General features: G+C 37.3%; 1 pseudogene across 1 annotated transcript; it reads left to right on the top strand.

Annotated features, from left to right (window-relative positions):
- The first annotated feature begins 3789 nt into the window (after positions 1-3789).
- On the top strand, positions 3790-4407 carry LOC309848937 (large ribosomal subunit protein eL15 pseudogene; annotated as a pseudogene). The gene has a single exon. The product of its transcript is annotated as a large ribosomal subunit protein eL15 pseudogene (transcript).
- Positions 4408-11647: the final 7240 nt, after the last annotated feature.

Genomic DNA, 11647 nt, shown 5'->3' with positions numbered 1-11647 from the left:
TTTGTATAACTTTTCTGTAAGTTTCGAATCACTTCAAAAGAAAAACAAAATTTACCATTGCAAAAATACATACATATATACGTACATACAAACATACATACATTAAGTAAATAAGTAAACAAATGCTCTTGCCTTATTTGGGTTTCCCAAAAGCAGAGCAAGAGAGGCACATGGGTGGCTCAGTTGGGTAAGTGTCTGCCTTTGGCTCAGGTCATGATGTCCAGGTGCTGGGATCCAGTCCCTTCTCAGGCTCCCAGCTCATCAGGGAGTCTGCTTCCCCCTTTTCCTCTCCCCAGGCTTGTGCTTTTTCTGTCTCTCTGTCTCTCAAATGAATAAATAAAATCTTAAAAAAAAAAAAATCAGAGCAAGAGACAATATCCTGGGAAGTAATGCCAGGATGCCGGATTTGGGGGGGAAGGAGAATCTGAGTGAGACGGGGAAGAAGGAAAAGCCAATATGATGATGTTTCTTCATGTAGGTGTTACTGGAGATGATCTGGGCTTGACTGCACATTTTTATCCATCTTTATAAAGAAGCACTGCAATTCTCAGCAGAAACCTTATTGTCTAGGAGAGAGTAGAATGACATATTAAAAGTGCTGGAAAAAACCCCTGCCAACCAAGAATACTTTACCCAAGAAAGCTGTCTTTCAGATACAGAGCAGTGATAAAGACTTTTTCAAACAAACAGAAGCTGAGGGACTTCAGTACCACTAAGCCTGCCTTACAAGAAATACAGAAGGAGTTCTTTAAGGTGAAATGAAAAGATGTCAACTCATAACATGAAAAAATAAAAATATACATGGCACTAGTAAAGGTAAGTATACAGTCAAATTCAGTATACTCTAATTCTGTACTATGGTAATGTATTAATCACATAATTCTAGTCATATGCTAAAAGACAAGAGTATTAAAAATAACTATAGTTACAATCCTTTGTTAATGAATATACAATATACAAGAAGTTGTGACATCAAAAATATGAAAAGAGGGGAGTAAAAGAGTAAAGTTTTTATATGAGATTGAAGTTACTATCAGGATAAAATAGACTTGTGTCCTAAGATGTTTTATGTAAGCTACACAGTAAGCCCAATTCAACAATCTATAGTAGATGCATAAAAGATAAAAAGAAGCAAATCAAGACATATCACTTTAGAAGTCATCAGCTCACAAAGGAGGACAGCAAGAAAAGAAGGAAAGAAAAAGGGAATTACAAAAAGCCAGAAAATAATAAGATGACTTTAGTAAGTCTTTAACTATTAATAATTCTTCTAAATGTAAATGGATTTATCCTTTAATCAAAAGCCATGAAGTGGTAAAATGAATAAAATAATAAGATTCAACTATACACAGCTTACAAGAGACTTACTTCAGCTTTAAGGACACACATATGCTCAATGTGAAGGGATGCCAAAAGATATTCTCTTCGAGTGCAAATCAAAAGAGAATATGGGTAACTATATCTATATAGACAGAAAGACTTTAATTGTAACATGAGATAAAGACTATATATATGTCTCATATATATGAGATAAAGAAGACATATATTTAAACTACATTATCACATATAAAATAACAAAAAGATGAAAGGATCAATTCATCAAGAGGGTATAATAACCTTAAATATATATGCACCCAACATTAGAGGTCCTAAATATACCAAGCAAATACTTACAGATTGGAAGGGAGAAAAGACAACTATTATCATAATAGTACAGTACTTCAGTACCCTGCTTTCAATAGTGGATAGATCATACAGACAGAAAATCAATAAGGTAACATTGGGCTTGAACTATACTTTAGACCAAATTATCCTAACAGAATGTATGAAACATTCTATGTGATAGCAGCAGAATATACATTCTTCTCAAGAGCACATGAAACTTTCTCCAGGATAGATTATATGCTAGCTCGCAAAGCAAGCATCAGTCACAATATTTATTTATTATTTATATATGAATTTATTTACATATTATTTTTTTATTTATTATTTTATTTGTTTGACTGAGAGATAGACAGAGCCAGAGAGCACAAGAGGAGGAAAAGGCAGAGGGAGAGGGAGAAGCAGGGTCTGCACTGAAAAGGGAGCCCGATATGGGGCTCAATCCCAGCACCCTGGGATCATGACCTGAGCCGAAGGCAGATACTTAAACATGTGAGTCACCTGGGTGCCTCTCATTCACACTATTTATATCATGGAGGTAACCCAAATGTCTACCAATGAATGAATGAATAAGCAATGGAATATTATTAATCTTTATTATATAACGGTATGAAAGTACTTAATACCACTGAATTATACACTTAAAATGATTAAGATAGTAAATTTTATACATACTGTACTATGATAAAAATATTAGAAAAATTAAGTGTATGCCTCTTTGGTTCCTTCCAAAATCTTCTTTCCCCTCCTTCCTTCCTTCCTTCCTTTTTTGTCTTGTTTTGTTTTCCTCCTTCCATTCCTGATGCCTGGTAACAACTGAACTGATTTCTGCCCTTATACTTTTCCTTTTTCTAGAAAACGATATACAGATAGAATCACATGGTAGGCAGTGGGCTTCTGTGCCTGGCTTCTTTCACTTAACATTACACTGTAGGGCCTCAGTTTGTTACTGCATGCATTAATGTTGTTTCTTTTCATTATTGTGTGGTGTGTTGTATGGATATACCACAATCTATATACTATTTCCCAGTGGACAGACATTTGGTTGGTACCCAGTTTGGGGTTTTAGGAATATATCTGATGTTAACATTTACATACAGATCTCTGTGTGTGAGCTACTTATAATTTTTCATTTTTTTAAACTTACTTTTTCTAACTTCTTACCACTCCAAATAGGAGAACATTAGCAGAGTCCTGTAAGTCACTGAAAGGTGGAGATGTCAGGAATTGATGAGGGCCAGTTCAAGTGGTTTTAACTGGATACGTCATTCTAAAATCTTCCCTTTATCCCCCTTCTGCTTTGGTATTCCATTCAGTTTCAAATGTGGTTTTACTGATCTGACTCACATCTTAATTCCAGCCACTTGTTAGAAATTACATTGGTTGCAAAATGGCAGGAAGAAAAGATCAAATCTCTTTTGGATTTAAATTTGGAATGAAATGGGACTTTTGTTTAAATTCAATAGAAGCAGTTAACAAAGGAATAGCGACCTTAAAGATGTTTCATTAAAATTACCCATAATGCTACTCTGAGTGATTCATGGTTTTGAGCATTTAAATGAGTCATATTCACCCAAAAGCCTAAACTAATTTCTATTCTAAATGAGGTTCTTAGGGAAATTCTATTAACCATTTAAGCACCATGCAAATACTCCCCAGCTCAGGTTCTACCTCCTTCATGAAGGAGGCTCTTTCCTCAATCAATTTTCCCTTCTCTGAATCTCTAAATTCTTTTTGACAATACACTATTCATTTGCTCTCTTCTATAAGGTATGCACCCTTATTTAATTCAGTGTGCATGGGGATGCCTGGGTGGCTTAGTTGGTTAAGTGGCTACCTTTGGCTCAGATCATCATCCCAGAGTCCTGGGATTAAGTCCTGCATCAGGCTCCTTGCTCAGTGGGGAGCACTCTCCCCACTCTCTTTTCTCTCTGCCTGCCACTCCCCCTACTTCTGCTCTCTCTTCCTCTCCTTTTAAAAAAATTCAGTGTGTGTGTGTGTGTGTGTGTGTGTTTATGTATGATTTATGTTAGAAGATTTAATCTCGGAGGAGCCATAAAAGGATTTGGGGAGAAGAGCTCTTTTCTTTCCATCTGGCATCAGTCATCAGCTCCAAGGTAAGCCAAGATGGGTGCTTACAAGTACATCCAGGAGCTATGGAGGAAAAAGAAGTATTACATAATGTCTTTTGCTTTCAGGTTGTACCACTGTTGGTCCTGCTAGCTCTCTGAGCTCCACAGGGCCTCCTCACCCCACTCAATCCACCAAACTGCCCAATAAAGTGCGTAAACTATGGCATAAGGCCAACCAAGGTTATGCCATATATCGGATTCGTGTGTGACACGGTGGCAACAAACACCCAGATCCTAAGGGTGCTACCTATGCCAAGCTTGGTGTTAACCAGCTAAAGTTTGCCCAAAGCCTTCAGTCTGTTGCAGATGAGAGAGCTGGACATCACCCTGGGGCTCTGAGAGTCTTGAACACTTACTGGGTTGGCAAAGATTCCACATCCAAATTCTTCCAGTTTATCCTCCTTGATCCATTCTATAAAGCTATCAGAAGAAATCCTGACACCCAGTGGATCACCTAACCAGTCCATAAGCACAGGGAGATCTGAGGGTTGGCATCAGTAAGCTCAAGAGCCCTAGCCATGGAAAGGGTCACAAGTTCTACCACACTATTGGCTGTTCTTGCCTCCCAATATGGAGAAGACACAATACTCTCCAAGTCCACCATTACTGCTGAAATAAGTAATGTTTGTAAAATTCTTACCTAATAAACAAGTTAGGACATTCAAAGAAGAAAAAAAAAAATTAATCTCCAAAAGGTCAGGGATCACAGTCAGCGAGCATTAGAGCAAAAAGAATCTTATAGAGATTATTTTATTCTTCCTGATTAAACAATTATGAAGCTGTTTCCATGTGTTGAGTGCCTTCTATGTGCCATGAATTATACTGGCCAATTTATTTATATTTCATCATTTAATTTAATCTATCTTTATAGCAACTTCATATTAAGGTGGCATAAGCAGCAATAAAAAGATGAAATTTCTAATCAGACAGAATTAGATTCTAATTTCACCTCTGTTCCCTACTACCTGTGTGATATTAAGTGTCTTAACCTCTTAAATCTTTTGTGTTTGTTAACAAGAGTATAATACCTCCATCATAACCTAAAAGGACAAATAAATATAATGTACATGAGATGTCTAATACCTAGTAAACTCTCAAAAGTAAGAATTATATTGCTTACTTTGTCTAGATGATGAAATTGCAGTTCAGAGTGGTGAATTCATTTAAGATCACATATAATGGCCGAGCCAAATTATGAGCAAAGACAGCCACTCCATACCTTATCTTATGAATACCCATTTCTTTTTTCTTTTTAATTTTTAAATATTTTATTTACTCATTTGACAGAGAAAGATAAAGAGAACAAGTAAGGTGGGGGCAGAAGCAGAAGCAGGCTCCCCTCTGAGCAAGGAGCCTAATTCAGGGTTCGATCCCAGGACCCTGGGATCATGACCTGAGCTGAAAGCAGACACTTAACCAACTGAGCCACCCACGTGCCCTTAGATGCTTATTTCTTACACTTCTTTACTCATCTCTGTAGCACTTGTTATACCTAAGTACTTAAATAAGCTGTACTTGTGGTAGATTAGTTGAAGGTAGAGAGATATTAATGTCAGTAATTAGAAGAGTCTTTCTGTGCACCTTACTATACAAATGAAATTGGTTAAGCTTTCAATTCCATCCCCTAAGGAAGTTCAGATGGCACTGAGATTTCCAAGAAGTCCTAGAAGACCACATTCTCTTGGACTCCATGCTCCTGGGTCTCCCTTCTGTGTTATCTTGATCTCGTACCTGAAATAGTCTTATCTGACTAAAGGCAAAATCTTCTGATAGGTTGTCATACCTCCCATCACCCAAGGAGAACTTCACTCCCAGTAAGGAGATGACCAGTCACACTGGGATAGAGAGACCACATGAACAAATATTATCTCAAACTGTCATATCTTCCATTTATTCTCTTAAAAGCCCATTTATCTTTCCTAAAGCCCATTTGTTTCCCCCCAGAAGCCCTTTCTCCCTGATCCCTTTCCACTATGAAGTTGCCATACAAACCCCCATCTCTAGCTGTTTGGGTGAACCTCTTCATCTGAATGCTCCCCCACACAAAATAACTTTTCTCCTGTTAATTTGTCTACTTTCAGTTAATTTGTAATTGCCCTCCATCCTTATCACTGGAATTAAGTTGGCAGATGGAAAATTTTTCCTCCCAATTAAAGTTGCATGTATCTCATAGATGTATACGGAGTAGACTTTCTTAAGATCTGAGAAGTAAGAAGGAACAGTTGAGTTTCCAATTATTGTCTTTGTTATGAGGCCATGCGTCCTTCCCTGACACCTAAATGCAGACTTTTCTAGGCAAAGTCATCAAGGAGTCCAGCAGACAAGGTTCTACCTTTTAATAAACACCTTCCTTCAAAAACTAGCTGTGCCTGTAACTAATGCTTTCTATTAAATGTATGTACAGTTGTCTGTGTACTCGTGGGCATATGCTGCATCTTGTTCCACTGGGGTCTTACTGTTCTCTGCTCCTCATGTCATACAAAGTAATCTCATTGAAGGACTAAAAGGGCTGCATGATTTTCATATGGTTTGATTGCTTTGGGGATGGATTGGATGCTACAGGAATATTTCATATTTAAGAATTGGTGAAGAATTTTCTGAATATCTTTCTCCCAAGAACTTTTTATCTTTCTCACCAGAATCAAGTGAGATCAAGTGACTGGTCAATTTTATTCATTTCTGTATTCCTCCTGGTATATAAAACTCAGCTTCTAGCATATAATAGGTATTTAACAAGTATCTGTTGAATGAGTGATTGAATGGCCTCTCATCACCATTCCTACTGCCATGGTCTCTCTCTCACAATCCTTTATCTGGGCTGTTGCATCAACTTCTCATCTCCTTAGGTACAGGCTTCACACTTTTCATCTACTGTCAACATCAGTAGTTCCTTCCATATACAGCAAACCTATTTATTCTACTCCCCTCTTGAAAGACTTCTATTCACTTCCTATTGTCTGGGGAGAAAAAAAGGTAGAAACTCTAGGTAGTCCACAAGGACTTCCATGATCTATACCCAGCCTGCCTCTTGAGGTTCTGATTGAGTCACTATTCCCCCAACATGATGCCCAGGGACCCCCAACATGATGCCCAGGGACCCCATGGTTGAGTGAGTCAGCATCTCACCATCTGATAAATAAATAGGCTAAAAGTCAAAGCGGTTAATATGCCTCAAGTCACAGAGATTCCATTCTTTACACTTTATCATTTGTCCTTAATGCTCCCTTTTGTTCTTACATTTAAACCTCTCCTCTCTAAAAAACCCCAACCCTACCTTTGAACCTCAGCTTCTTTCAGAATATTCCACTTCTCCCAACAATCTCCACCCAGTTTTAGGTCCTAACCTCCTGGAATTTTAACTTCTTCTACCTAGACATCTAGAATGTCTGGAAAGAGCAGCTCTGGCCAGGACTGAATTCCATGCCAGGCAGAAAATGACCCAGCCTAAGAAGCTCTTGATTTGAATCTCCCTGATGGCTAATGATGATGAACATTTTCATGTGTTTGTTAGCCATTTGTATGTCTTCTTTGGAGAAGTGTCTGTTCATGTCTTCTGCCCATTTTTTGATGTGATTATCTGTTTTTTGAGAGTTGAGTTTGAGGAGTTCTTTGTAGATCTTGGGTATCATGCTGAGTGAAATAAGTCAAGCAGAGAGAGTCAATTACCATATGGTTTCAATTATTTGTGGAGCATAAGGACTACCATGGAGGATATTGGGAAAAGGAGAGGAGAAGGGAGTTGGGGGAAATCAGAGAGGGAGATGAACTGTGAGAGACTGGAGTCTGTGAAACAAACTGAGGGCTTTGGAGGGGAGGGGTTGGGGGTGTGGGGTGTGGGTGAGCCTGGTGGTGGGTATTAAGGAGGGCACGTATTGCATAGAGCACTGGGTGTAGTGCATAAACAATGAATCTTGGAACACTGAAAAAAATAAAATAAAGTTAAAAAAAATTTTTTTTTAAAAAAGAAGCTCTTGACTTGTAGCTTCTCATGGTGTAAAGCCAGTCGGCTTTCTCACTGAATTAATTTTACTGAATCAAGCCCAGCCCAATTATTAAGTTACAATGAGCAATACAAGTAACTTGGCTCTTAATGGTACACTTTTAGCCTGAAAGAGTTAATAGGGCTTGCAGATTAACCACAAGGGAGCTTCTGATCCTGTTCATTAAGACACTAGGGATTCCAGCAAGTGTTTGGAGCTACAAATAAATTAGTTTCCTGCTAAGTAAGCCATCTGGGATTGTCCCCAGGAAGCTTCTAAAAGTCAGAAAATTCTCATGATGAAACAACCTCTGCATTTCTAATACCAGCTGCCAAGATCTCACCAGGTGATCTCCAAGGGTAGCCCCAAATAATGCACACCACAATTTGACAAACATCTGTGTCAGGAGAACAATCAACTTTCTCTAAAACAACCATTTTCTTTTTCCCTTGATGTTTCCCTAAAATTGATTGGTTAACTGTGGCCTCTTATATATCTGTACATCTTATATATACCTAAAATATCAGGAAAATATATTACTTGACCCGAATACCTGATTATTCTTTTTCTTTTTTAAAGATTTTTAATATTTATTTGAAAGAGAGAGAGAGAGAACACAAGTAGGCAGAAAGGCAGGCAGAGGGAGAGGCAGAAGCAAGCTCCCGGATGAACAGGGGGCCTGATATGGGGCTCAATCCCAGGACAATGAAACCATGATCTGAACCCAAGGCAGATGCTTAACCAACTGAGCTACACAGGTGCCCCTACCTGATGATTCTCAATTGTTTAATTCCACTTGCCACCATTTGTTTCCAGAAGAATAGCATGTGTTTCTTTTAGTATAGCAAAATGAAAACAAAGTCCCTAAAATTTTCGGTATTGGGTAGAAGACCAATCTTATCTTTTCTGTATTATTTAACACAGATTTTTAGCTTCAGTTCGATCATCTTCATTAGAATAAACATTTGGATTTTTCTGGATTTCCACTCATAGACTAAATTCTTATAACTAAAGGACTACTGAGACTCTCAAGAATCATTGGAACCATCCAGATTATTGCAGAAAAAAAAAGTTTATGTCTAAATGACATAAAATAATTATTTTATTCGTGAATTTCTCTGTAGTGATAAAAATACAATAGTATCCTATTCATGTAATATTTCCTGAGGAAATAATAAATCATTATTTCAGACTTTAGGAAAAAACTTTCTTTACCTATGTTGTGGGAAAAGATCACCTGTAGTTGGTTCTTTGGGTGGCAAAGCATATGTGCAGTAATTCCAAGTCATCTTAACTTCTGCAGATGTCACTGAGGAGAGATGTTCATACTGCTCACTGAGAATCTCATTGGTGTTTTGTGTGAAAATTTCTTATGCCATCATACATCTTAGCAGACCACAGTTCATAGACTATGTCAGAGACATCTTACCAAAGAAATAGAATTTTAACTTCTTAAAATTGTGAAGAGCTTCATTTTCTAAGACTTCTTCCAGGAATGTAAAATATCTGGTCGGTAAACTTTAAAATCCTGTCAAATCATATATCTGGTATCATAAAAATCTTTTCTTTGCTACATTCAAGCAGTAACATTTATAACTTCTCAAATAAATAATGTGGTACAAAATGGTTTCATGGGAGTTTCCAAATGACTGACAAGTTTTAAGGTTGCAGGCTAGATGATATCTCTTGCTATTGAGGTTTTTTTTCACAAAGAGGAGAAAATTCCATGAGAGAATTCTAATAAGAAATTGAGTCTCAGCCCTTGAACTTCTTAAGGAGTGAGTCTAATGATTGGAGGAGATATGTGGATATCAGTCTGTCAGTACACAAGTGATTTGATTGTATATATCCTTGAGTACATTTTTCCTCCCATATTTGTGTGTGTGTGTGTGTGTGTGTGTGTGTGTGAGTGTGCATGTGCTTGGGGATGATGTACTTAAATTGGATGAAAGTGTATAGCAAAGGAGTATAGTTTTATTACCTCATCTTTAAATTTGATCTTATCTTCTCTGCATTATCTGCACACTGATTTTCAGTATGTAGCTAATATAATATCTTAAAAGGATGGTATTGTAAGAGTTGTACTAGCTTTTCCAAAGTGATTTCAGCATTTTAAACCAGCCTTTTTCTACTGAGATTCTGTGATAGAATGAAATCCTACAAAACATTTAAATGACTATATTCTTCACTCCAAGGATGGTACTTAACTAGTGCCATTTTATTTTTTTTTAAAGATTTATTTATTTATTTGAGAGAGAGAGAGAGAGAGAGCATGAGCAGGGGAATGAACAGTGGAGGAAAGAGAGACCCCTCATGCAGACCTCCCACTGAGCGTGGAGCACAACATGAGGCTCAATCCCAGGATCCTAAGATCAAAACCTGAGCCAAAATCAAAGGTTGGCCACTTAACCAACTGAGCCATCCAGGCACCCCTATCTAGTACCATTTCAGATGCATAGAAAGAAGTCAATCCATTACATACCAATGAATACCTCAGGGTATATATGTGCAAATGTGTATTTATATGTGCATTTTATGTATTTATAAATGTGTAATATATATAATTAAATAAAGTTCTATAATCCATTAGAAGTATAAATTATAATTTTGTTATATATAAATAAAATCCTACATACAAAATTCAGAGAATGGATATGATAGTAGAAAAGTTAGACTCAGGCTGTCTAATACATTGCAATAAAAACGGGATATTTTAAAAAATGTTTACATCTGCTTTGTTTGCATAATTTTTACTTCTACAACAAATTGTAATCTTAGCCTATTTCACAGAGCCAGAAACTGAGTCTCAGCGGGTATCGTACTGGTCTCTAAAGAAAGCTCCTCAGTAAACTATATATCCTGGTATTCTGGACTGAGACTCTTTTCAACTAATATACTGTGGCAGAAATAAGGCTGTGTGTCTTGTGAGGTTAAGTAGGAAGAAGTCTTACAGCTTTATCCTTAATCTCTTGGAAATTAAGGAACTACTTGGAACCCCAGCATTGGTATGAAGATTATTTTAATTTTAAGCCTAAGACATTTGAGATTCAATAGATGCAAAAAGAAGTCTTCTCTGAGTGTTCATTATCTAACTAAAAACAACTTCTGGGAAATGAGGCTGCCATAAATTCCCTCTTTACAGTGAATCTATTGCCAAGAGGAAGAACTAGCATAAACCTACCATTGATTCCTTTTTGAGGAGTTTTATGACCCTGAAGAAGACCAAAAGGCCACTCATACCTGTATAGACAAACATTATCACAAGCTTTCTTATCTCACATTTATTCTTCTAAAATCTCATTTGTTTTTCCTAAGGAAAGTTTCTTTTCTTTCTTTTCTTTTTTTTTTTTTTTTAGCAATTTTTAAAAAAGATTTTATTTATTTATATGTGAGAGAGAGAGAGAGTAAGAGCATGAGCTGGGGGAAGGAATAGAAAGGGAGGGAGAAGCAGACTCCCTGCTGAGCAGGAGCCCAACATGGGGCTTGATCTCAGGACCCTGGGATCATGACCTGAGCCAAAGGCAGACACTTAGCTGACTGAGCCACCAGGTACCCCAGAAACTTATTCGTTCTTTATGAGCATCTTCCTGTCCCTTTTCTTTTCTAAGTTGTATATATAAGCCTCCAACTTTACTCATTGAATCAACCAGCTACTTCTCTTTTTGGCTGCTGTATATGTAAACCTTTTTGTCCCATTAATCTGCTTTTTATCTTTTCTTTCAGTTTAATTTACAGGGCTCTGGACAATGAACCTAGGAGGAGAGAGGAAAATTATTTTCTTCCCAATAAAACACTACCTCTTAAAGCCTGAACCTCCAAAGCAGAAGTCCAAGTGTTCTGAAACTACCCTTCTGTGAAGAAGTCTGAGCAGGT

This window comes from Mustela nivalis, assembly GCF_964662115.1.
Source record: "Mustela nivalis genome assembly, chromosome: 15".
In the NCBI taxonomy this organism is placed as follows: domain Eukaryota; kingdom Metazoa; phylum Chordata; class Mammalia; order Carnivora; family Mustelidae; genus Mustela; species Mustela nivalis.
This window is presented reverse-complemented; position numbering and strand designations above follow the sequence as displayed.